Here is a 27823-nt window from a genome sequence, read left to right as displayed (position 1 = left end):
CGCAACTGTCACTGTCACACTAATATGGAAGAGTGATAGAGAGACAGAATGCTTTTCGTTGTCGAAGCGATAGCGATTGTAACCTTGGCTAGGCCGCCAGGATAGAGTCACGTACGGTATCGTTTTAAGTTATATTGGAGCGTAGGAGGGTCCCGCGTGCTGACACAATCTACTCAACTCGGTAACGCGGGATGTAACCTGATTTAGATTATTGCGTGTCTCCTACTCGAAAGACAATATTTAGGTAGTGGTCATCATAAATCAGAAAAAAAAGTCAATAACATTTTACAAACGATAAAATGCATTCTACATAAATATAATAATGAAATAGTTATTTGTTTTACAAGGAGGCAAAGTTGTTGTTTAACCGCTCGTGCTAATATTGATATTGATATTGGTTTCAAAGCACGAAGATTAAACAAAATTTGGCCCCGAGTGAAACACAAAATTTTTCACCACACCAACCCGAAGCAAATATTAAATTTAAAATATCAAATAAAATCAAACCAAATGAAATCCAAATAAATGTTATTAAATATTTATCATCCAAAATAATCAATTAAAAATCAATTCTACCAGCAAACATAAAAGAACAACTCAAAATTTGCATTTGATTACCTTGTCTCACATGTGAATAAAATGCAAATTTGCTATCAGTTTTTGAAGTGCAAAGTAAGCCTTTCCGATCTGGTGTGGTGAAAAAGACTTTTCATCACACCGACTGGTAAAGGCTCTCTTGATTGTTCAAAAACCGATAGCAAAGTTGCATTTTATTCACATGTGAGGTACCAAAAGCAATTTTTGAGTAGTTTTCTTATATTTGCTGGTTGAATTGACTTTTAAATGATGATTTTGAATTATGAATATTTAAAAAAAATCATTTGGATTTGATTTTGTTTGTTTTTGTTTGATATTTTACAGTTAATATTTTCTTCGTGTTAATGTGATGAAAAAGTTTGTGTGTCACTCGGGAGCATTTTGTTTAACCCTCGTGCTTTGAAACCCTCGCAACGCTCAAGAATCCATTTTTGGAATCTTTCGCTTGCTCGGTATCAATAGTAGTAGCGGATGGCGCTGGAGCTAATATAATATAATAAAAATTTACATCAAAAATCACGGTGGCTCCACTTCTTAAATGCATCCTTGGGTCCTAAGGACCAATCCTGCTAAAGGAAATCTCTTGTTCATGCAACGCCGTGGTTGACCTTTTTTTGCTCTGAGCAAACACAACTATAGCACGAGCGGTTAAACAACAACTTTGCTCCCTTGTAAAACAAATTAATATTCCACTCGGGAATCCAATCCAGTTACATTCGATCAATAACTGTAACTAGATTTATTACAGAAATAATAAATCATACAAAAAATATTTTACTGTAAAAAAAAAACCCTCTCAAGATCCTCTTTGGGTCACTGAGCCAGTGATGTATGTATGTATGTAAAAAAATACTCTACAGTCCCCAGTCATAACTATTGGGTGATTGGCTGATTGGGATTGCCAATTTAGCTGTGGTTAACCGAAAAATTAAACCGAGAGCACATTAATTTCATTCAAAACTTAATTAATTATAGGTAACTAAATGTTATCCCAAAAATTAATATCGTTTATCGCATGTAGGCTATTACCGCTACAACACAGTTGCGGTCTGGAATGCATGGGAGTGAAGTCGTGTTTACCAAATTTTACAGAAATATCAAGCGCAATTTTCAGACAAAAGTAAAATGGATTATGTACCGATATGTAGGTATGTTATCAAACAGAGTTATGTTTCCCTATTAAACAGGTTCTTATCAAAGAAAACAAATGTCTACTACAATTATATCGATAGGTATACATATATGTACTAAGCTCGACTATAGCGCAAGCTTAGAGTTTCAGGACTTCAACACTATCATAGCTCTAATCAAATATAAATATATAAATAAGTCTACGTAAATTTACAACGTAATATTAACGTTCATTTATTTAGTTAATTAATACCTACATGTTTACCGTCTACACACTACATGAACCGTGGAAATCTCAATTTACTTGTTAATATCGAACAAACTAACAATATTAATCTAACCTACATAGTTTTTATTTTTATATAAGACGTAAGGAAAATTTGTAATACGATAAGAAAAAGGCGCGACAACTTAAACCGCTATTTTCCTCGACCGCAATAGAGCTGTTGGTCTGAAAGTACACTGTTCCTGATCATCGATTCTATTTTCACGCCCCAGCCCCAACCCGCCGCTTTTACGACGATACCGACACGGCCCCGAATAGGTTACTTTTTGTAGGGCAACTCCAAACTCTCGGTGTTATATGCCGCTGAACCGTTTCACTTGCGTTTAATTCAAGAGATTGTTTACCAGCTTACGAAGTCGTGAATAATTGCCCCCTCCGATTCCCTTAAAGGTGAAAGTATTTTTTTATGACACTCGTAGTGGAGTGTTTTACGATCTTTGAGAAGATCCATAACATTCTATAAAAGGTGCGGTCGTAGTAAACTGATGTCTGCAGGCAAAAACGCCATATTGATACCTATAGTATTTTATGCAACCGTTGTTTAAGAGGTTTAAAAGACGAGTGGCGTGAGTAACAATTTGAGGCGAAGCCGAAACTTGTTAATGAAGACGCCACGAGTATTTTTTAAACACATATATATTTTTTATACTCAGATAAACAAAGTTGCATACAATACTTTTTCTACAACAAATCACTTACTTTGAAATAAAATTATAAGGTTTACTCGGGTAATTCCGAATGTCGAAAACTGTCGGATAATTCCGAAATGAAACTTTTATTATGATGGAATTAAGGGTGATTTTCATCTGAATTTCGGAATTATCCGACATTCGGTATTACCCGAATACACAGGTTTACTCGGGTAATTCCGAATGTCGAAAACTGTCGGATAATTCCGAAATGAGACTTTTATTATGATGGAATTAAGGGTGATTCTCATCTGAATTTCGGAATTATCCGACATTCGGTATTACCCGAATACACCTTAAATTTAACGAATATTTTTCATTCAAGAAATACCAAAGAAATAAAAAAACATGTCTATGGTTCACTCATCTGTCAAAGATGACAATTAAAATTAGGTTGGCAGCAATGTATTTCATACAATATTTTTTTAAGTGGTGATTACACGAAGTATCGTAAAAGTGCCAAAAAGATACTGCGTGTATGCACAAATACTTTGTTTGTGAATAGACTAAAGACTTGTCTTGACAACTATAAGATAGGGGTTTAAAGTTATGTGCACAACCCTTTAAATGACAAATAAAAGTACGGGAGTAGAAATATAAGTATATGTAACCGTAAATATGCGATTTTAATAAAAATTACACTTTTTCACTAGTTAAAACTTGTTTTAATCTAGTAACTAGTTTTAACTAGTTTGTCAGTGTCACCCTTCGGTACGGTTCCTTAACAATGTGTGTATGTAAATAAAATAAAAATAATTCCCAATTGTTTATAAAACACCTACCTAATTCACTTAAAAATAACTAGAATTAGTTAACCCAGGGTTTACCTAAAGAACTAAAATAAGATGATAAAATTAAAGCCTTAACAAGACGTAGCTCGTTGTGTGTATACAGCTGCAGGTATCGAAAATACAAACCTTTGAGACTTATACAATGGAAAAGTACAAATCATTAAATATTAATATATAACAGAAAATCTTACTGTATAATAGGTTCCTCGCATGAACATCTGCAGGTAATTATGGAAAGGTGCTTCATCTACCCGGCTTTCAGTTTAAATTTAATTAAATAAGTAGCTATGCTATTCATGCAAAATAACGTAGGTATGGTAATCATTCCAATTATATTTTTGAACGTTGTTTGCTTTGCTTTATAAATTCGATCTTTATGATGTTGATAACTGTAAAGTATGCGTACCTAAAGCATAAGTGATGTTTCGTCCCCCTCGGTTGTTTTACAGGCAATCTCATCACTCTCATCAGGCAGTACCTGATATGTTGGTATATTTTATAAGTAGGTAAGTAAGAAAGTCATCGTATTATGCGTCTTTAAATACATACGTAACCTTACGGTTAACATAAATCTATAAAGGTATCTCTACCTATATCAAGGTAGAGACTGAAATTTAAAACCTGCATTGAAACTATTAACTCGCTCTTAGTACCGTGCGAAGTGGTGTCGCGTTCGTAATTAACGGGCGAGACCTTTGTACCTAGTTGAAGGTTTATAAGTCGAATTGGAAGGTATCAAATAAATGGAGTCATTTTAAAACATATCCATGTTCATTGCGCTAAATTAAGAGGTATATATTTTTAGAATTTGTTTAAGGGGCCCACTGATTAACAGTCCGCCGGACGGTACGGCCTGTCAGAACAAAATTTTGACAGTTCCGAACAACTGTTAATCAGTTAATCAGTGGGCTCCTAGAATGCCGCTTCGACACAGTTCCATGGTGAAACTGAAATACTGATGTGGGACGCAACCTGCGCCGATACGCTGAAAGCGTCCTAATGGTAGGTACATGTCAGCAACCAGTAGAGATGCCAAGGGGGCGGCCAATGCACGAGAGCTATTTAAATCCAGTAAAGCTGTCGGCACCAACTACGTACTCAGTCCGTGGGGCAGAGGTGCGCGCTGCGCGTGGCTCGGGAAGCGGGTGATAGGCAGCGGGGGATCTTCGTGCCAGCAGCTTTCTCACGCAAAGGCTTGCTATCGCGACACAACGCGGGAATGGTGCCTGCTTGTTTATCATGTTTAATCTGATCTAGAAATGGTAACTGAATTGCAAACTTAACTTGACAATTTTGTCGTAACTTATTTAGGAATTTTCAGAAGTGCTATGCTTGATTACTTTTACTTACGCATTGTAACAATAGGTTGGCAATAAGCTTCAATTACTAATATCGAAGGAAACTATTGGCTGGAAGGAATATTACCAGTAAACTTCAAATAAGCTCCCTGTAACAAAGGGTACATATTTACCTACACGACATATATGCAGAAACTTTACCAACTACATTGTTCAAATTAGGTAGGTTCACTTATTGATGCATAACGCACCAATAAATTTAGGGAAAAGAAGTTTATTTAAGGGTCACGTTAGGTATTATTTTCATGTAGGTAAATTAAATTAAGTTACATTTTGATTATGCTATTTAAATTATTCATTTTAATATATAAATAAGTGTTGCGTGAACAAAGTTTAGTACGGAACACTTAAAAAATACCAAACTTTCCGGTACTACGAGGTTATGGTCGAAAATAGATTTTTTTATGGTCTTAAGAAGTCTTTTCTTACTTAACGCTTATAGTTTCACCATGACGGATCATGGACGGAATTGTACGTCTGTCTGTCTATGCGTGTGTATCCGTCCGCGGCTTTGCTGTCGTCGTTATTGCTAGAAAGGTGCAATTTGACATGGATATACAATATACATATATTTTTTGTCTTGACGCGATAACTTAAATATATAAGTGGAGTAGGATTAGGTTATACATATTATTTGAGGTAGTTCCGGCATGCCTGATAAGATAATGTTTTTGACGCCACGCCAGCACTGTCTGAAGTATGGGTATTTTAATACGTTTGCGTTAGGCAGCCATTTTGTTAATTAGGCCACGCACCCAATTGTTAGCGCAATTAAGGGTATGTGGATGGTGCTTTTGTGGCTTTGATGCGGGTAAATATCATTTGGGTTAAGGGGCTACCCGTGTTTTTCATCGATTTTTGACAAGTTTTGAGTCGTATTTTGCGCTACATTGGCGCTACAGATAAAATTATTAGGGCACGTGTTTTATTTTGCCTATGCCCTGTACGGATATGATGGCCGTTCTTGTCTACGTGACAGCGTGATAAAGCGGTGTCTGTCACTTTCTATCCCACGTTGTTAAGAAGTGACAGTTATTTTATCACGTGGATAAAGATGGATAAAGCTATCCATAATACGCCGTCAGTAAGATACTTGCATTTCTCGAACTGTCAGACAAACTCGAGATCGAATCGGTCGCTGTCAGTGTCGTCTCGAAAAACCCGCGTCTCAGTATACAAATAGAAATGCGTGGCGATACTGTGCTTTTTAGTCAATCTTGACCCCTATATATTTTATATTTAAGGGAAATATCACGGGTACGCGAAGTTAAAAATTAATTACTTAATTTGGGACTATAATATGTAAACACGGATTTTGTTTTGAGAGAGGCCCGGACAGCTCCGGAGGTTCTATTTCTGCGGCCGAAATGTTAGTGTAATTAGCAAGATTAATGGCACCGTTAAAGTTGGGGGCTCTAGAGTTTAAGCGAATATTTTTCTCATTTTCTCTCGACATTCATAAAAGCTAAGCGAAGTTCAGGTACCTAATAGAATGAATAATAATTCAATTTAACTTCTTATCTCAAATTGAGATTAATGACACATACTCGTACCTTCATTTAGGTAACTTACCTTAGTCCTAACCTTAGTCTCGTTTCCCAGTGGGGTGATGACAATCTGGTCACGTTCAATGCCTCCAAAACGCAGGCGTGTCTATTTTCCGCAAAACGGAGTCCATTCGACCTGACTCCTTCTTTCCGGGGTGCATCTGTACCTATTACCGACAGCCTGGAACTCCTCGGCATGGAGCTGAGTTCACCAACTACGTCCTCAGCTTCGGCAGTTTCATTGAGTCTAAAGCACAAACTGCGGCCAGAAAGCTGGGCGTCCTAAATAAGGTGAAGCGATACTTCACACCTGGACAGCTTCTAACACTTTACAAAGCTCAAGTCCGGTCGTGTATGGAGTATTGCAGCCACCTGTGGGATGGCTCAGCTAAATACCAACTCGCCGCTTTGGACTCAGTGGAGCGCAGAGCCAGGAGGATGATTGGCGACAAGAAGCTAACGGCTAAGCTTCAGTCTTTGGCCCATCGGCGGAAAGTCGCCAGCCTGTCGGTATTCTACAGGTTGCACTTCGGGGAGTGTGCCCAAGAGCTACACGAGCTCATTCCACCGTCCCCATTCTACCATCGGACTTTTAGACGCACGGCCGGTTTCCATCCTTACTTGGTAGATATTCCACCAATTCTCACGAAGCGGTTTGCTTCTACTTTCCTTATGCGCACTGCCAAGGAATGGAATTCCTTGCCGGCGTCTATATTTCCGTGTTCTTATAACCCGGCAACCTTCAAATCAAGAGTGAACAGGCACCTTCTGGGCGAGCTCGCTCCATCGTAGGCCACGTCTACGCCTCGGCTAGTCTGTGGCCATGAGTAAGCCCATTCATAATAATAAAAAAAAAAACTGTTTTTCAGAATGTGGTGAAAACTGACTTATGTAAGTAATGTTACACACTACGAGTATTAAAACGGGTCGTAACAATTTCTACACTAGGTATACGCTATAGCTATACTACAAAGGCTAATAGCATTTATAACCAACAAAGGGAAAGGGTCTATAAGATCTATTATATAGCCTTATAGTGCAGCCCTTATACTCGTGAACCCTCGTTCGTATGTATGTCAAGAATTTATGACGACTTGTAATTTTAAGATTACAAGTCGTCATAAATTAGAAAAAGAATTAGAAAAATTATGTATTTGTGATAAATATTTTATAATTTTGGATACCCAACAAATGACCACATATATAATTTAATGACTAACATTTTGGTAACCCAGAGCAATATTTGAGGCCGAGATGTGATTTTATTTGACTAAGTGGGCACAGCGAACAACAAGTAGGTACCTAACTTTGCCGAGAAGAGCTAATTTCGTAGCGTGTACCCTCTCAAACTTCAAAGGACTCACGAGTAACTTAGGAAGGGACATTACGTCGTACCCGGGTTTATTACTGCAAAATAATATGAGTGAGCTGACATTGATTGGAGAAATAAGACATATGGCGAATCATATAAATTCGACGAAAGCAATGTCGGCAACACGACTGACTCATAAAATCTTTAGATAACTATGTAGAATGAAAAACATGATATATACATTTTTGCCCCCTCGTACCTATTCGTAGAACTGCATTATTGCTCTGTGTAGAGGGAGTAAAAAGAGTCTGTACCTCCAAATGTGACCTACAAAATGTGCTAAATATATATAGCCTTAATAAATCTAATCTAAACAATATAGAGGTCAAGTTGTACAGTCGCCATCACATAAAATGGCGGCCAAGGTGCTCGAAAATATCTGAGCATGCACTTTAATGTTTTGATAAAAGAGGCTTAGTTCAGATATTTTTGAATTACATGACAAAATTTTGGTTTCCTATAACAGTTTGTGTCTAAGTAATTCCCAAAATTATATTTTTTCATGGATTTTACTTATATTCATTAAACAATATAGGTAAGTACCTATACCGTTTAAGAAAATTTCTTTCCCATTTGTGTAAGCCGTATTACGCATGTCTTTTTATTACACCTTTAAGGTTCAACAACGACCATAAAGCCGTATGAAGGTCAAAGTTCGTTTCATATTAATGTCGAAATTATTCAAATGCATACGTATAAAGGCCCAAAAGGAATGGTGGTAGGAGTTGAAAACTTAATTAAACTGACTTGATACATGTATATGCTTTATAAGGACTATCAGCGAATACTAAATACTTAAATAAATTAATAGAAAGTTGTGCTGATTGATCAATGCTAAAAAAACATTTTTAGTACAGTCATTATATCCAAAAAACCGACCCTACCCGTGAATAATTAGTTCTTGGATTTTTTTTTCGTAGGTCCCTCGGGGGGGTCACTGGGAGTGTAAATTCAAAAAGTAGGCTTAATCAGGCTCCTGCGTATGTTCGAAAAATGGTTTTTTTCCAAAGAAACGGTTTTTCTTCAATAACTCGGCCATTTTTGATTTTACAGTAAAACCGTAAGGACAAAAACTGTAGGAAATTTGATTCTCTACAAGTTAGTCCAGTCATTATATCCAAAAAACCGACCTTTCCCATGAATAATCAGTTCTTGGATTTTTTTTTCGTACGTCCCTCGGGGGAATCACTGGGAGTGTAAATTCAAAAAGTAGACTGAATCAGGGTCCTGTGTATATTCGAAAAACGGTTTTTCTTGAATAACTCGGTCATTTTTGATTTTACAGTAAAACCGTGAGGACAAAAATTGTTCAGAATTTTATTCTCTACAACTTCGTTTCCCTTCATTTATGCCGTAAAGCGTGGAACATAGGAGATAATGATAATATTTTGAATTTGTCGCGTTTTTCAGGTTTAATTTCTAAAATATCGATTTTGGGGGAAAGAAGTTGGGAACCAAAATTGTTCAGAATTTGATTCTCTACAAGTTTAGTCCTCTTCATTTATGTCGTAAAGTTGAAAATAAACGAGATGTTGAAAATATTTTGAATTTGTCGCTTTTTTCAAATTTTATTTCCAAACTATCGATCCTAGAAGAAAAATTGTGAGGACCAAACTTGTAGAGAATCAAATTTTCTAAAATTTTTGTCCTCGCGGTTTTACTGTAAAATCAAAAATGACCGAGTTATTCAAGAAAAACCGTTTTTGGAATATACACAGGACCCTGATTCAGTCTACTTTTTGAATTTACACTCCCAGTGATTCCCCCGAGGGACGTACAAAAAAAAATCCAAGAACTGATTATTCACGGGAAGGGTCGTTTTTTTTGATATAATGACTGGACTAACTTGTAGAGAATCAAATTTCCTACAGTTTTATGTCCTTACGGTTTTACTTTAAAATCAAAAATGGCCGAGTTATTGAAGAAAAACCGTTTTTTTTGGAAAAAAACCCATTTTTTGAATATACGCAGGAGCCTGATTAAGCCTACTTTTTGAATTTACACTCCCAGTGACCCCCCCGAGGGACCTACGAAAAAAAAATCCAAGAACTAATTATTCACGGGTCAAAATCTATAATGACTGTACTATTTTAGAATATCTAACTTCACATACCTATGTTATCTTCATATGAAAACTTAGAGCTTGTTAACTATCCGTATCTATTTTTGAAAGCCACATGGTGATACTTACTACGTGAGTAGAGTTCGATATTCATCCGAGTAATGATGTTGTTTAGATATTCAGCGAGGCACATGTATAGCAAGTAAGTAAATTGTGGTAACGTGAGTTACATGTGAGTCAGAGATACACACTTAACACACTATGTGAGAATGTTTCACGGATAACATTACGACACGACGAGAAAAGTTTCAGAGGGTGGCAGGTTGACGCTTACCGTTCATTCACATCAGGAATTCAATACGTAAATAAACTTTAAAATGGCTATTTTAGATATTAAGTACAGTGAAATTGTAGATAATCCATATTTATGTTCTTAAACCGTCCATGATTAGAATTTTGCCATTAAATTCAATAAATAGTATAAATACTCGATAGTCATACAAATATCTGTACTAAAATGTATTATAAGCCAGGACATACATAAGTAACTAAACTGACAGCGGTATCAATAATATTTGCTTAGGTACCTTATTTTCACAAACGCCGGTGATACTTATTAGGTAAAAAATACATGAAATCGAATTTAATAGAGAACATACTTCTAGTGAATGTATCTATTGGATAAATACGATTATTTACGCCTACTGAAGCAAAAATTAGTTGCAAGAATTTATTTAATATCACCTAATAGTTAGTTTTTAGAATTTAGTTAATGTGGGATAGTGGAGATGTAACCCCCTCCCCTAATACCAAAAATGGACTTTAATATGACAAAATAAGCGACATCCGGATTTATACTAGGTACATTACATTCAGAATTACCCGAATATACCTTACCTGCACATAAATATTTTGGACGCATTACAAAAAACAACGCTACGTTGCAAGTTTTGCTTCGTCGTAAAGGTATTTGGTATTCCGTTTATTGACATCCATCCGTTAAAACAACGTTTTAAGTTAACAAATGTACTCATCGTGAAGATGAGAAAAGCAATAATTCTGTAATGAAAATGTCTAAAGTTTTTTTGTAAAACAAAAATGCGAAAGCCCTAATTTTGCGATTCTTTTGGATATTTTCTACCAATAGCAAATTAAAGATAGCTTTTAGGTAGGTACTTGAATTGTAGGAACTCATCTTTTTTTCCGAAAAAGTTTTAGAATTACTAAGTGAGGCCATCTTCGAAGTTTAATGTTCATTTTATACAACTCAAGTAATATTCACAATAACATTCATCCTGAGTGTTATTTTTTGAAATATTACAGTATATAAATATTATGTAAATACATAAAAAATATATACAGTGGTACTAATAAACTAAATTAATAACTAGCTTAGGTAAATCTGGCGGCATATATTTTGTGTTTCTAAAATGATCATCGTTTATTTACATAACCATAGCCTCAAATTTGTTATAGAGATTGGTTTTTATACTCGTAGAGGTAAATTTGATTTTCTACTTTACACAAACACAATAATTATTGACACTATTTAAAACATGCCGCCGAAACGATATTTATTGTAGGTAATATATATGTGGACTTGGCAAAAAACAATTTAAAACTTAATTTATAAAGTCCTTTATTTTCTATTACATACAAAAAGTGCTCAACTAAAGTGTAACGTACCTTGAGGTAGGAATATTAAACAGATGCCGGAACGCCAAGCTCTCGCGTAGAAAAGAGAGAGAAAAGAGAACGTTCAATCACGAAACAATTTACGCTTTTATGAAAATTTCTGCCGGAGATGTTGTTTTTTGAGGAAATAACTTTAAACGAGCGCATTATTGATGGAAAAGCTAACGTTATTCGTTCGTGAATATATAAGTACATCATTCATATATACCTGTAGGCATAGTAGGTAGATACCTACCTTAGTTAATTAGTTAGTCTCGTGCTAGCGTTCATGCGCTGCGGGCGATGTTGAAACTGATTAAGTAGTTATATACTTCAAAAAATATCTGTCTCGCGAAACAGAGACTTCTACATTTACTTTCGATGAAAACGGTGAGCAAGCTTTTGTCACATTTTTCCCGCGGTTATGGTTCAATGGGACTCCTGAAACTTTTCCCTTTCAATACTTCTTGCAGCTTGTTAGAGTAGACCGATAACGTGAAATAGCCACGAAAAATGCTACATTTGAAAAACAAATAAAACCTAAATAGCTCCAAATTCGCTTATAACTTATATCGAATGTAGGTAGGTAACTTACAAGGTGTCCAGCGATTGCAATGAGCTGGGCAATGGAGTTTCCAATGTTAGTTAACCAAGTAAAAGTATGGGGTTTCTATTACTTCCATAACGAAATAAAATCTAGGACTATGAATTATTAACGTACATAACGTGCATTCATCCAAAGAATTACCTGCCTACTTAGACAGAAGTAAGAAGAAAATTAATAGTAAGCAATACCTGGTGAGACTCAAAATACAAATGCCTCACTCCACATTGCAAACACTCCTAAAACTATTCAAAATATTATAAATTATGAATCGCTTATTGTGAGGTAACAGAGCAGAGAGGACTTGATCCGCGCAATTTTTATTGAAAGCATTTTCCTCCAAACTGCGGATTGCACTGCCCGTCCATCAGGCGATTATCGTAGTAATATGATTTAAAATTAAGTTGAGTTTATTTTTCAAAAACACCCAAACGTAATTAGCATTAATTACCTACCTATTAATGTTCAAACGCAAACCACACATTCCAATTTGATCTACCGTTGAGCACAGCCAATGAAATAAATTAACAGGCAATGAAATTAGGGAATTGGAGCGGAATAACCCAAATTGCAACATTTCATCTGTAATATATCACGATCAGTGAACAAAAACTCTGTCGCGTCCATAACACAAACGCGAGCTACGTCCCTCTCAAGAAAATTCAATTACCCGAGAAATTTTCGATAAATTGATTTCGTAGCGAAAATTTATGATTCTCGTTAGGCTTGCAAACCTATAGCACAAACACAGTTAAGTCAACAAGGATGGCACAGATTTCTGCCGATTGCTTCCAAAGGCCCATCTCAATCACTACTTTTACTAGACTCGACCAACCTGGAAGGGTGATATCGTGAAGTAATAGGCCCATACAACCATTTCTAGTCGCCGTTACGACGCGGTGTTGACACATCTTGTGTCGACACCGTCTGTTTCGGTCACAATTCCAGTCGCAGAGTCGTCGCCGTGTCGACACAGTTACCAGAAATGGGGAAGGGTCGACACATGACACAAAGTGACATAAAGTGTGGTCGCCGTGTGCACACATTGTTTCGGGTTTGCGACTACTTTATGCCAAAATCATTCGTTCATTCGTTCATTTTGTTCCTGTCAAATGGAAACTGTCAGATGGAAAAATGCTTAAATAAAAATAAGTGACATTAATACGCCATCTCTAAAACGGATTACAAGACGTAATTATATATATCGTTTGCATTTATATTACAATAGGACTTAAATTATTATGGGGAATTAAACTGCTCGAGTGATTTGATAAACTAAGTGTAATATAATCAACGGGCCACCACATTGTTTTAGTTTAGCCGGAAATGAAATTGTTTACTTCTCAGTGCCTGTGTTCATAACTATATTATTTGATGCATTTTTAGTACTTCGATGCGTATACTATACTTAAATAACAGAAATAATGCTTTACATACTACGAAACTTGTTAATTATGATGTATAAATATGGTTTAAGGCTGAGAAATATTGCAGTCACAAAGTAGTCGCAATGTTTCGACTTTGTGTCGACTCTGTGTTGACACATGACACGCGCTGTCAAAAGTAATAACAAAGTTACTGGATTTGCAAAATGGCTCCTTGTGTTCATTCGTTTTCAGATATTCTCAAAGTGTAAGAGCCATGCCGTGGAATAAAAAAAAGTTAATCCTCATATTTTAATCGCGATTAATTTAGCCGACCTAACATAGATTGAAATTGCATTAATCTGAATATTAATCGAATAAATTATCGATTTAATCTCGATTGAAAGTTGACAGGGGGACCTTTTTGTACGTAAATGGAATAGGATTTGCATGTAAATATTTCCCACCTTTTCGGGGCGGGGACAAATGGGAACACACAATTTTTGGATGTATTCCCATTTATTCCCGCAGGGAACAGATGGAATAGGATTTGAAAGTAAATATTTCCCATTTTTTCCCCCCTTATCGGGCTGGGGACAAATGGGAACACACAATTTTCGGATGTAATCCCATTTATCATTTATCCTCGCAGGGAACAGATGGAATAAGATTTGCATGTAAATATTTCCCATTTTTTCCACCTTATCGGGGTGGGGACAAATGGGAACACACAATTTTCAGATGTATTCCCATTTATCCCCGTAGGGAACAGATGGAATAGGATTTGCATGTAAATATTTCCCAATTTTCCCACCTTTTCGGGGTGGGGACAAATGGGAACACACAATTTTCAGATGTAATCCCATTTATCCCCGCAGGGAACAGATGGAATAGTATTTGCATGTAAATATTTCCCATTTTTTCCCACCTTATCGGGGTGGGGACAAATGGGAACACACAATTTTCAGATGTAATCTCATTTATCCCCGCAGGGAACAGATGGAATAGTATTTGCATGTAAATATTTCCCATTTTTCCCCCCCCTTATCGGGGTGGGGACAAATGGGAACATACAATTTTCGGATGTTATCCCATTTATCATTTATCCTCGCAGGGAACAGATGGAATAAGATTTGCATGTAAATATTTCCCATTTTTTCCACCTTATCGGGGTGGGGACAAATGGGAACACACAATTTTCAGATGTATTCCCATTTATCCCCGTAGGGAACAGATGGAATAGGATTTGCATGTAAATATTTCCCAATTTTCCCACCTTTTCGGGGTGGGGACAAATGGGAACACACAATTTTCAGATGTAATCCCATTTATCCCCGCAGGGAACAGATGGAATAGTATTTGCATGTAAATATTTCCCATTTTTTCCCACCTTATCGGGGTGGGGACAAATGGGAACACACAATTTTCGGATGTAATCCCATTTATCCTCGCAGGGAACAGATGGAATAGAATTTGCATGTAAATATTTCCCATTTTTTCCCACCTTATCGGGATGGGGACAAATGGGAACACACAATTTTCAGATGTACTCCCTGGCGTGACAATGTGACGTAACGTGACAGGTGCGACATTTCGACAAGTCTCATTGTTGCTGACGTCACAGGCATCCATGGGCTACGGTTATCGCTTACCATCGGGCGGGCCGTATTCCTGTTTGTCACCATCATAGTATTATTTTTAAAAACTTTATTATATCGACAAAAACAGGTATTTCTTTTGCGATGTTTATGATGATAATGATGGAAATAGTCACAAGATTTCAAAGAACTTTCGGTAATTCTTGAGTTCTGTGTCGGAATTTCGTGACAATTGTCGTATTTCTTGTGACAAATGTCATTAGCTTCGCAAAATAAGTACTTATTAACTGGCGATATAGTGGAGTTTTTTTTTAATTAACATGTTGGTGGCAAACAACCACACCGCCCGTCTGATGGTAAGCGATTACCGTAGCCCATGGAGGCCTGTGACTTCAATTACAGTGATGTAGACAATAGGGAATATTAGGCAAAGCTCTGCGTAGGTGGCACTAGTAGTACACATACAATAAACAAACATGCGTCACTACGTCACTCACATATCGCCTATCGTGAAACACGACAATCGAGGGTTCGGTTTCTGCCTTTTTTTTTTTTTTTAATATGCATGGGTTTACTCATGGCCACAGACTAGCCGAGGCGTAGACGTGGCCTACGATGGAGCGAGCTCGCCCAGAAGGTGCCTGTTCACTCTTGATTTGAAGGTTGCCGGGTTATAAGAGCACGGAAATATAGACGCCGGCAAGGAATTCCATTCCTTGGCAGTGCGCATAAGGAAAGTAGAAGCAAAGCGCTTAGTGCGAATTGGCGGAATATCTACCAAGTAAGGATGGAAACCGGCCGTGCGTCTAAAAGTCCGATGGTAGAATGGGGACGGTGGAATGAGCTCGTGTAGCTCTTGGGCACACTCCCCGAAGTGCAACCTGTAGAATACCGACAGGCTGGCGACTTTCCGCCGATGGGCCAAAGTCTGAAGCTTAGCCGTTAGCTTCTTGTCGCCAATCATCCTCCTGGCTCTGCGCTCCACTGAGTCCAAAGCGGCGAGTTGGTATTTAGCTGAGCCATCCCACAGGTGGCTGCAATACTCCATACACGACCGGACTTGAGCTTTGTAAAGTGTTAGAAGCTGTCCAGGTGTGAAGTATCGCTTCACCTTATTTAGGACGCCCAGCTTTCTGGCCGCAGTTTGTGCTTTAGACTCAATGAAGCTGCCGAAGCCGAGGACTGAACTCAGCTCCATGCCGAGGAGTTCCAGGCTGTCGGTAATAGGTACAGATGCACCCCGGAAAGAAGGAGTCAGGTCGAATGGACTCCGTTTAGCGGAAAATAGACACGCCTGCGTTTTGGAGGCATTGAACGTGACCAGATTGTCATCACCCCACTGGGAAACGAGACTAAGGGTCAAGTTCATTCGCTCAACCATGGCCTCTCTCTGTGAACGTATATCCTCCCTGCTGTCCCTTGCACTAGCCAAATATCTCTCAACAACCGTACTGTCATCTGCATAACCTACAATGCTGGGTTGCAGCATGTCGTTAATGTGGAGCAGGAAAAGGGTTGCGGAGAGAACAGACCCCTGAGGAACACCGGCGTCAATGGCCATGAGGTCCGAAGAGCAGCCATCAATAACTACTCTGATCGACCGTTCACTCAAGAAATCAGATAGCCAGCTACAAAAATCAGCAGGGATGCCGTAAGCAGGAAGCTTGCTAAGGAGACTTGCGTGCCAAACCCTGTCAAAGGCCTTCGAGATGTCCAGTGAAACAGCAAGCGCTTCACCGTTCCTCTCGATGGCCTCGCCGCAGCAGTGCGTGACATACGCTAAAAGATCCCCAGTAGACCGACCTCGGCGAAAGCCATATTGACGGTCACTGAGCAGATCATTTGCTTCGAGGTATGCCAGCAGTTTGCCGTTAAGTACCCTTTCCATGACTTTACAGAGCATGGAGGTAATGGCGATTGGTCGGTAATTGCAGGGATCAGCACGACTACCCTTCTTGGGTACTGGCTGCACGTTTGCAAGCTTCCAGGATTTCGGCACCGTTCTTGTTTGGAGAGAGAGGCGGTACAGGCGTGTCAGTACAGGAGACAACTCAGGCGCACACTGCTTTAGTACACGTGCAGGTATACCGTCTGGTCCATTGGCCTTATTCACGTCAAGATTCAGCAGAGCTCGGCGTACCTCTTTTTGATGTATAGCAATTCTCTGCATAGAGGAACTGCAATGAGATAGCGTAGGTGGAAGTTTTGAGCCTGCATCTAGACGTGAATTGCTCGCAAACAGAGAAGCAAACAAGTTAGCTTTCTCTGTCGCGGAGTGGGCCAGTGTCCCATCAGGTTTCTGCAGAGGTGGCAATGTGGGTCGGCAGAAGTTGGATTCGACCGCTTTCGACAGGGACCAGAACCGCTTGCTACCAGGAGGGTAGGAGGCGAGTTTGGCCCCTATTCGACTGACGTGGTCGAATCGAGCCTTTCGAAGCACCCGTTTGCAGGACTTGGCAGCTGAGTTAAAGGCTTTTTTCTTCGCGCGAACCCTCTGTGCTCCAGCTTTGGTATCGCGGGCTAGTACCCAAGCCTGGTATGCAGACTGCTTAAGAGCCTCGGCTCGAGCACAGTCCGAACTGTACCATGCTCGGGTCTTGTGATCGAGCGATAGGTCGGAGAACGGAATGAAATATTCCATTCCCTGCCGAATCACATCCGCAACAGCCTCAGCAGAACACGAGGGGTCACCCGAAGAAAAACAGACCTGCTGCCAGGGGAAAGACGCAAAGAAATGCCGCATCTCATCCCAGTCCGCTGACTCGCCTCTCTATCACTCTCGCATATTCGAGCGATAAAGAGGCGGATAACTAAATTTCGATTTTCGCGTTTACCGGTAGGCACTTGTTAACAAACCGCCTTGATGCATGAATGTCATATTTTATTGTCTTTGAAAATTTGTCAAAAAACAGTTTAAGGCACAGTATGTATAAGTTAGTCTATAAATTTACTGAGTCGGTAGTGCTGCACTCTGGCGGCAGAACATTGCAGTAATATACCCTATTGTTGGACCTGTCACGTCCTAAAACCTATAAAACAATATTCATGACGACTTTTATGACAACATGCGTAGCCGCCATCTTGGATTATAAAATGGTCATCATTTTCGAATTCTGCACTCCCTAAAACCTATAAATCGACATCCGTGACGACGCAAGTTATCTTTATTTTCAGATCTAACCAATTGCTACAGAATACAAAGGACAAAAAAAGAAGCAAGGAGGTAATGAAACAAGCAAAAATACTGATGATTCCTCGACGCAATTGGATGATTCTTAAATTGTGTCCAGATTTTCTTGTCATAAAAGTTTTTATTTTTCACATATAACTCACACAAGCTCCGTGACATTTCGACCTTGTAATTTTTTAAATGTTTTTGTTTATATATGCGTATCTCACTAGAATAATATAATCAAGGTATGTTTATGTTTGATGGTTGAAATAGTAACTCTAAAAATTATATTTGTGTCTTATATTCCTGCCGAAGACTTTTATTTTTCCTTTTCCTTCTACACAAGTTAGGCCAAGTAATAAGAATTTAGGGCTCTCAATTTTATCTTGACTTCTACATCAGTAAAGCTACGAGGCCATGTTTGGTATCGTTTTCGTATAAATTCACAGTACCAAATTTAGTTATGGTATCACATTGACACCATTCCGAAGTAAAAACATATAAACTTATTAAAATACTTTCTATTAAACTCCTCTTCACGCTTAAACTGCTGAACAGTTTTAATTTAAAGGTACACATATATTTTGAGTCCCGAGACAGGACATAATAAGTTATGTCAAAAATCATCCTTTAAAGGTGTGAAATGTGGTGCAGGGGGGAATTCAGAATTGAATTCTTGAAGTTAATACTTACTGTTTAAGTTTAGGTTTGAAGTCATGTTTTTTATCATTTTCAACTAAATCAAAGATGTAGAATTGTAGACAATCCCAAATTTCATATAAATCGGTTCAGCGGTTATTGATTGTCCGTACAAATTTTCACGCCACTTTTCACACCTTCAAAAGATGATTTTGGTTATAAGATCTATCCTATGTCCTGTTCCGGGACGCAAACTATTTCAAAACAAAATTTCAACGAAATCGGTTCAGCGGTTAAGCGTCAAGAGGAGTTTAAAAAATACCGGCCAAGTGCGAGCCGGACTCGCGTATTAAGGGTTCCGTACATTAAGTCCGCCTCGCGCTTGGCTGCACATTTCTAATATGTTTTCCTGTCATCTTAATAATCGTGATAGGTAAAGGACTATTTTGTGTATTTTTTTCAAAATTTAAGACCTAGTAGTTTCGGAGATAAAGGGGGGGGGGAGAATGGTCATTTTTTGGGTATAAAATCAATTTGTTTACGTTATATGTCCGTCTTTGGGTCCCTAATTTACATATATGTACCAAATTTCAACTTAATTGGTCCAGTAGTTTCCGAGAAAATAGGCTGTGACAGACGGACAGACATACAGACGCACGAGTGATCCTATAAGGGTTAAATTTTTTCCTTTTGAGGTACGGCACCCTAAAAAAATTGTTTTTAAATTTTGTGGAACACGGCCTAGCACCTTCACTGATGTAGAGATCAAGATAAAATTGAGAGCCCTAAATAAAGTTTCAAGAGCGGATATCTCAAAAACTATTCAATATATGGAAAAAATTGACTAAATAAACTTGTAACAAATTAAATTAACTTTCATTTTCTATAAGTGGCCATGTCGCTACGATGCATAGTTTCCGAGATATAATCGAAAAACCGGAAAATGGGACCTTCAAAGCCCCCTCTCTCCCCCCCGCTCAAAGGCTACGGCCGAGGACTTTTGATATGTTCACCTCCTAACTTGTCCAAACCAAGTTAAGGAGCCAAAAATTGTGTTCCGAGCATTTCCCTCTACAACTTTATTGAGCATTTGTTGCCTGACCTAGTAGCGTATTGCATTTCTTTAAAAACTTTTCTGTAAAAGGTTGACGGGTGTTGGGTGTTTATATGGTTTTGGTCGATTTTTATCATTCGCATCGCCCATGATGACGAGCACACGAGACACTAATAGTAGTTTGACAAACCTTGGTTTTCAAGAGGTATTTTATATTGACATTTGCTGTCACAAATTTGCTGTCAGATTTAGTCGCAAACCGCACGCAAAGAGCACACAAATGTGTCGACACCTTGTTACGGAAAAGTGTACACACGGCGACGACACTTTGTTTCGAAACAATTCTAGACACATTGTGTGGACTCTGTTACGACACATCTGACATTTAGTTACCACTTTGATGATTCTGCGACTGGAATGGTTATATGGGGGGATAGTAATACTTACTCCTTTATAGTAAAAAATAAATAATAGTTAATGTAGAAAGTAAATAAAAAGACAAATATTTAAGGTACTGAGTTCAGTCCGCAGAGTTTTTGAAAAATAGTAAAAAAATTATCAACGATTTGAATAGACATTTTTTGGTTTTTCTCTAGCAAGTTAATCGATTCAAAATCTGATCCAACAACTTTCGCTCGATAGAATAATAAAAAATAATATAATAACATAGGTATCTAACACGTACCATTAAACAGTACGACCAGCTATTAACATGAAAATTGTTTCTAAATATGCATAATTTTATTATTTATAAAACTAATGGATAGGTAGGTATATTTATTCAAAAACTATGATATCCGCTATCCCGGGCAGGGTACACACGGCCGTCCGCTCGGTGCTCATCGAGCTACGTTCGGTTCGGAGGACCTGAACTTACGGCGCCTTAATGACGACTGTCATATGACCTATAATACCTATTAATATTAATAGCTAGCTCTAATGATATACCTCGTAACAACATCATTATTTTCAAACTATAACTATGCCTACGTTTTAACGTCTTTATACACGGAACAGCGCGTCCGAAACAAGAGTGGTTAAATACAGAAAAACCTTCGTTATTTTCCAAGTGATAGAAGGGCTTCATTAATCTGCGTAGGTATTTTAATTACGATCTTGTCCCTAAATCACAGAAAAAAAAACATGGCACTCTTTGTAAAATGCATAAATATATAGTTAGTGGTGTATTGAAATGTGGACCTTAATTTTCTTACACTAAGGTTTCAATTTAAGATATACCTTTGGGAGGGATACGGGCCACAGCAGTATATCTCCCCCACATAAACATGTCGCTTCTCGCAGTTACGCTAATTTTCTTTAAGTACTTTTGTTTTGTTTTCTTACTAATTGTAATAAAAACGCAATCTCCGCTTGAAGCATCTCAAACCTTTCATCGACTAGAATTTTTCATTGTTCGATGTGTAGTGTGTAATTTAACTAGGTTACTTTATTTAAAATCATTAAATAGTCTATTAAACAAAGCGACCCATTGCAACCGGCGGCTCTTTCTTCGTTCGAATGTGAATAGCATGGTTCTGATCCCACGAAATATGTAAATACTATGTAAATACAATTACGATTCATCTACGTTGTTTATGTTCTGTACCTACAATATAATCTATGTAACGGTACCTCATAATCATGACAGTTCAGTGTATGGAGCACAGCGGGTCGTTTAAGGATTTGCCGTATGAGTGCGTTGCAAGTAGTATTTTTATCGGGAGTTCGCAGGCACGTAAATACACGGTTCTTAAATATTTTCCTCCTGATCCTGACATAATCTGCTGGAATTAATACAACTTTTGCCCCTGTTGTAAACAGGGACTGCATAACCGGAAAATAAAAGTAGCGATTTAAAACGATGCGATTAAATAAAAAATAATATTTCTATATTTTGGTAATTTAATTTAGGTAAATAAAATGTTTTACATAATTCTTATTATCAATTGATTCCGTTAGCTTATACTTTGTACGCCATATTTATTCGATATGGCTAAAGGTCGCTTTCATGATAAATATGCCTAAGAATTTCATGAGCTGACCTATTTTAAGATCGGCCGATATATCATTAATTGTAATTAATTAATTTTGGTGTAAAGTCAGTACAAGCCAACATTCCAAAAATATATTTACATGCCCTTAAGAGATTATATGATCGTGGAAATATACATATATTTGAAACGATGGCTTGTAAAGATATTTCTGAACTCGACCGAGGCGACCGTACCCACAGAACATATTACGAGTATTTCTGTGACCGTACCTACTAACCCGCTGCAGTGGAGTGTCTACGCTTCATAACTTAAAACCGCCAAATCTCGCTAAATTGTATTGAAATGACATCTGTCAGTTCCTGTTCAAAAAATTTGGTCTACATACAGTACATACTTACTTGTATAATTATGTTGTTCACTTTACCTGCTTAAATCCGTTTACTGACCGGGTATTGGACGTATTGGTGTCAATTTGTATGGGAAGCTTTAGATGAAATTAGTAGTACATTACTAAAGAGAGCGGGAAATTAGGGATTGCTGGTCAAGTAGATAGTTATTTCCTGGGTTAGGCCGGTGAGGTGACATAAAAAGAATAACATCCTATTGCTGATGTGTCATTCTAAAGCCCCCTCCAGACTATGCGCGTGAATCGCGGGCAAAGCCGCGAACGCGAGTGTGGAGTCGATTACGCTGTCTGCGAAAATCGACGCCACACTCGCGTTCGCGGCTTCGCGCTGCGATTCGCGCACGAGTGTGGAGGAGGCTTAAAGCGCCTGCAACATGATATTTCGCAAGTATGATCATAATTATAATTTATAATCAAATTGCCAATTTGATTATAAATTAAATTGACCACACGTACACATAACAATTCAATAGTGGGATCAGCGAACCAATGTCCTTGAATTTACTTTTGTGTCCGCACCACACAATTTAATAAGATTGTGCGATTGTCCCGTCTGAATTGACCTTTAGAGTTTAATGTTAGATTATTTATGTTAGGTATTGCTGTATTCTTCAGTTAAGTATCATCACCTTTAGCTGGGTGACGTTCGATAGGTAGTAGGTACCCTCGACCTAGCAATGACTATTCAAAAGTGGAGTAAACAGAAGGCATAACTGTTTGTTGGGCAATAACATCGGGCGTCACGTCCGTCCGTTCGTGCCAGCCGACCGTAAAATGAGCTTGCTTCTTTCAGTTTCGATATTTCATTGTCTTGCCTGAGCTGAATCCAAGTCACTTTTGGCGTACTGATAGACTTTGTATTTCACCAACATTTTTGACTTGCGGTTGCGATTCTCTTTCCCATGTTATTAATAAAAAAAACTTTAAGCTCTTATGAAAGCAACACCATAGATATGACAAAGTGTTCGAATTTTCACCATGAAAGTGCAAGTGAAACTCACGCTCCGAGGGTTCCGTGCCATTTCACAATATTATGTAATCAAAAAAAGAAAAAGCTCATGCCAGGGCATTTAAAAATTGTCTTCATGGGGTGAATACAAAGTTTATGTTTCAGCCACGTTTGAGCCATTTGATAGAAAAACGAGAATGATTAAAAGCCACTCGGTTAATTAACATGGCGCTAAAATGATTCATGTAAGTACAATAATACCTAAGCACGTTCTCTGTCTAATGCGCAATACATACTTATTTAAAGCAACGACAAATCAAATTAAGCCAAATCGATAATGTCACAAGTAGGTAACTAAATTACTTGAAACGTTTTTAGCAATTGTTTCATATCTGAGAAAATATAGGCAACTACTTTCAGGGTCTTGGCAATCATGTAAATAGGTAGCTAGCTAGACTAGCTAGTCTGTAATATTTTCATATAGCTTGTGTACAGTGACAGCTGCCTTTGCATCTTATATAATAATATCGAATGACAGCTGTGACCATACCCAAGGTTTAAATAGTAAAGTTTTTGTAATGACAAGCATCTACCGACTACTTTATGAAAGTAAAATAAGTTTCGTTTTAATATTTGTGACACGTCCCAAGCACGCAACAACAAAGTTTGTAAGTAAATTGAATCGACAGCGGGAAATTAAAGTTCCGATGCCGGTAACCATTTTATTTTTACGTGAGGTTTAAGGAATGTTCGCGCTTTCAGAGAAACATTTTAATACCAGGACGGTGCTACACTGCTACAGTGCTTTCCGCATTGGAAGGACATTTTCCAACCAAACTTGCTCGGCAGCGGCACATATATTGCGATGACACGGTGTAAAAGTGTCATCAATTCACCATAAACGTCAAAACAAGCACTATCATAATTTGCAATGTCAAAGTCGGTGCATAGACTGCAGAGTTATTGTAGATAATTCGCTCACGCCAATACACAAAAGGACATACGAACGAAGTGCGCTCGTACGCTCTACGCTCAGCATGACTGACATCATTTAGATATCATTTCAATGTCACAATGTAAATTTGAATTGGCGGTGTTCCTTTATTTTTTAGTTACACCTTCCGACGTGTCGGAAGCCGGTGTTGCTAGAAGAGTTACACGGTATCGTTTGAAAACTAACGCCGTAAAACTGCCCGCTGTTTGGATGACACGCTTCTTGAATCATGTGGTCCCAGACGCAATCTCAATATTGGATTCCTCATGCATTATATTCTTCAGAGCTAGCATTTAATAAGGTAAGTAATTACTTAAACGTATTTGACATTCTTCTAGCTAAAAGAACTTGTGCAAACTTAATTATTATGGTAATGAGTTAGCGGATATACCTACATCGAACACAATAAACTCTGAAGAAACACCGAGCAACTTCGCAAAACTTGGCGAGTAGGGTTTTATGGTTAGGCACTGGCAGTTAAATGGCAGCGAACTACGAGATTAATTGTACCTACAAAGAGTTGAATTAGTTCGTAACGAGGTCCATTGTCCGTCTATATAAGTACTTGTTCAATTCAGGAGAGGTAATTAAGACTGAGAAGACCATCTTCAGACGTGTTTTGATTTTAAACCGACGAAAAAACGGACTGCATATATAGTTGTTACGAAGTCTGTCTTAGTCCTAGTAGAAGCATTTGCGGGCAGTAGGTACCTACGCATTCAAACATTCTCATCCAGTAAAGAATAGAATGCTCATCACAAGTTATTACTTATTTAAACGACAGGTAGTAACTTACAAGTTATTCCTCAATACTTATTTACTGGTAATTAGGTATTTAAGTACGTTGACATTTCCTTATTTTATCCTGACTCTGGGTTATTTTAGTGTTTCTTATTAATTAGTACATTAACTTAGAATAATATAAGGGATCTCTTCCAGTCTGTTGTGAGTTAAAGTTACATTCGGATTGCGACTGCAGCAGCGGTCCTGCTGCACTACTTCATCGTTGCTGATACAGCGTTATTAGCAGCGGAAAATGGTCGATGTCACTGTCAATTTCCCCGATAAATTGCGTCTTGCCGCATTGCTGTCATTATTCAAACATTCAATTTATGATTCTTAAGATAGATTTGATTAGATTAGATAAAGAAGAACAGATTGAACGTTGAATGATACTGTAACAGTAAAGCTGCATCAGAAATACTGCTGCAGCGTGCAACATATAACAAAAGGTTGCATCAGAATGGAACCTTTCTTAATAGTTAATATAGATTTTCTAATCATAATAAAATTATATCTATTATAAAGTCTACAACGCGGTTATTAGGCCGCCCATATCATGGGTCAATAATGTACACCTAATAATATCCACTGTACCTAGGGTTGCCAGATGGTCGGGATTTGGCGGGATTCTCCCGAGTTTTAGCATGTGTTCCCGATTCCCGTCAAATTTGTAAACTGTCCCGAAAAACAGCTTCACGTTATAAAACAATAATTTCAAGTTCCGAACTATCGTCGAGCGAGCGAGCTGACGTAGTGCCAATAATGTAAAATATCGTTGTTTTTAATACATTTACTTTAAGTTAAATGTATTTTTTTTCCCGACTTAAGTCCCAAAATCCCGAAAAACTGATATTGTTTCCCGATAATAGCGCCTTTCGATCTGGCAACCCTAACTGTACCATAAGTTCTCGTGAATAAACTTTCAATTCATTTCATTTGGATAGAGACACGCGTATTCGGGAAACGAGATAATCACAAGATATAATAGAAACGATATAGAGATCAACTAGATTTACATTAGATATCGACTAGATGTGACTTGGATATCTAAGTCATAACTTGTCGAAATCGTTCAAGGGGGCCTCCAGAATCGCGGAAACGTCAAATTTGACATATCTATCTTACAAATATCTTTAAATTATCCTTATCGTAACTTGTTGAGGTCTAGTAGAGATCTAATACATTTTCAGAATCGAGCCGGTAGTGCTCTCAACGAACCAGTTTTTCAAGTAATGCCTAAAGTTGCAGAAACTTGGTGCTTCAATTCTTTTTTTTTACTCTTTCACATTAGGTATATATGTTTAGTTACATATAGTATTATAGAGGAATTTTAAGGTAGGTTAAGTTATTACCTCTAACTCTCACTAACAACTACATTACACGGTTGATATTTAGACATTAGGTATGTACCTACCTAGTACAGTCAAGGAATTTAAATTCCGACCCATTTCGTACTTTGTCACAGTGACAATCAATATGAAAGCCGCTAGAGACCTCATACGGTTGTCACTGTGACAAAGTACGAAATGGGTCGGAATTTAAATTCCTTGACTGTACTTTGATAACTTCATTGTGTTCAGTCTTTTTTTTTAATATGCTTGCCATAATTCCGTGCACTGATATCACTGCCGAAAGTGCATGTTTCAGACATAGTCTCCTAAGTTGTTACCTGAATAATTCAAAGCAAACTAACAACTATGCAAGTTGAACATGTCCGCTACGCAGGCACCAATCCAGATTCTAAGATTCTAGCTCAGGGTGGACATCAACCACTACCCTCTCTCCCCCACCTTCCTTAGAGATATGACATGTAGTACCATGGACTGCCCATTAAGAGAGCAATTGTACATGGAGAGTAAGTAGGTACTTTAGATTTGTTACAAACATAATTAATATTTATATGTAAGTATAAACAACAGGATATTTTAAGCACATAGTAACTTAATAAGTAGGTAACTACATGTTTTTCTGTAAGTACCATGTATTGGATGTTTTGCTCCATTAACGGCACAACACGCTAACGACGAGGAAGATGCAAGTTATTAGTTTTCCTCGTTATGCTTCTCGGTAATGTCCGTGCTATGGAAATACCCGTACTTCATTCTCAGTTTAAGGAAATAATTTTTTTATTTCTGCCGGACATTGTTAGGTCACAAAAGTTGCAAAGTTTATTTTTATTTTTAGGGCTCCAATGGCAAATGTATGTAGCAAAAACGTTTAGTTTCGTCATTTCCGTCAGTCCACCCCTCCCTCCTTCTTCTATGTATCTGTAATATTTTAAGGTATATTTTGATAAAATTTGCAACATAAGTAGTTGAAATATATAAGCCGTTACTTAGTTTAGAACTAACATTCAACAAAAAATATTTGAAAAGAACACTCCTTAAATAACTAAAAGTTATTTTTTAACATACTGTAAATATCAACGTATGTCCAAATTAACATTTAAAATTAAGGGTAACCCCTTAAAGGTCACATTCTCACATTTCAACATAGAGTATGATTACTTGGCCAATAAAACATTTCTTTGAAGTGTTAATTTAGTTTTAGCGGGAGATAACATATTGGTCAATTAGAATCAACTCTATCTCAATTTTACCTACGCATGTGGTTTTTGCAATCGTCATAACTTTCACGGATTGATATACGAGTATCACGGATGCGGATCCGCTATGCACATATTTATGAGTGATGACAATCCGCGTCCAAGTGAAGATCGTCTTAGTTTTACTTCGCGAAGTAACTCTCATATTCTAAAT

General features: G+C 37.7%; 1 long non-coding RNA gene across 1 annotated transcript; it reads left to right on the top strand.

Moving 5' to 3' along the window:
* Positions 1-11789: 11789 nt before the first annotated feature.
* LOC134678580 (uncharacterized) lies at positions 11790-26548 on the top strand. The gene is made up of 3 exons (XR_010100205.1): positions 11790-11897; positions 23453-23532; positions 24400-26548. It is a non-coding gene; the product is annotated as an uncharacterized LOC134678580 (long non-coding RNA).
* The last annotated feature ends 1275 nt before the right edge of the window (positions 26549-27823 follow it).

Source organism: Cydia fagiglandana, chromosome Z (assembly GCF_963556715.1).
Source record: "Cydia fagiglandana chromosome Z, ilCydFagi1.1, whole genome shotgun sequence".
In the NCBI taxonomy this organism is placed as follows: domain Eukaryota; kingdom Metazoa; phylum Arthropoda; class Insecta; order Lepidoptera; family Tortricidae; genus Cydia; species Cydia fagiglandana.
Note: the sequence above shows the minus strand (reverse complement) of the source record. Positions and strands in the feature narration are given on the sequence as shown.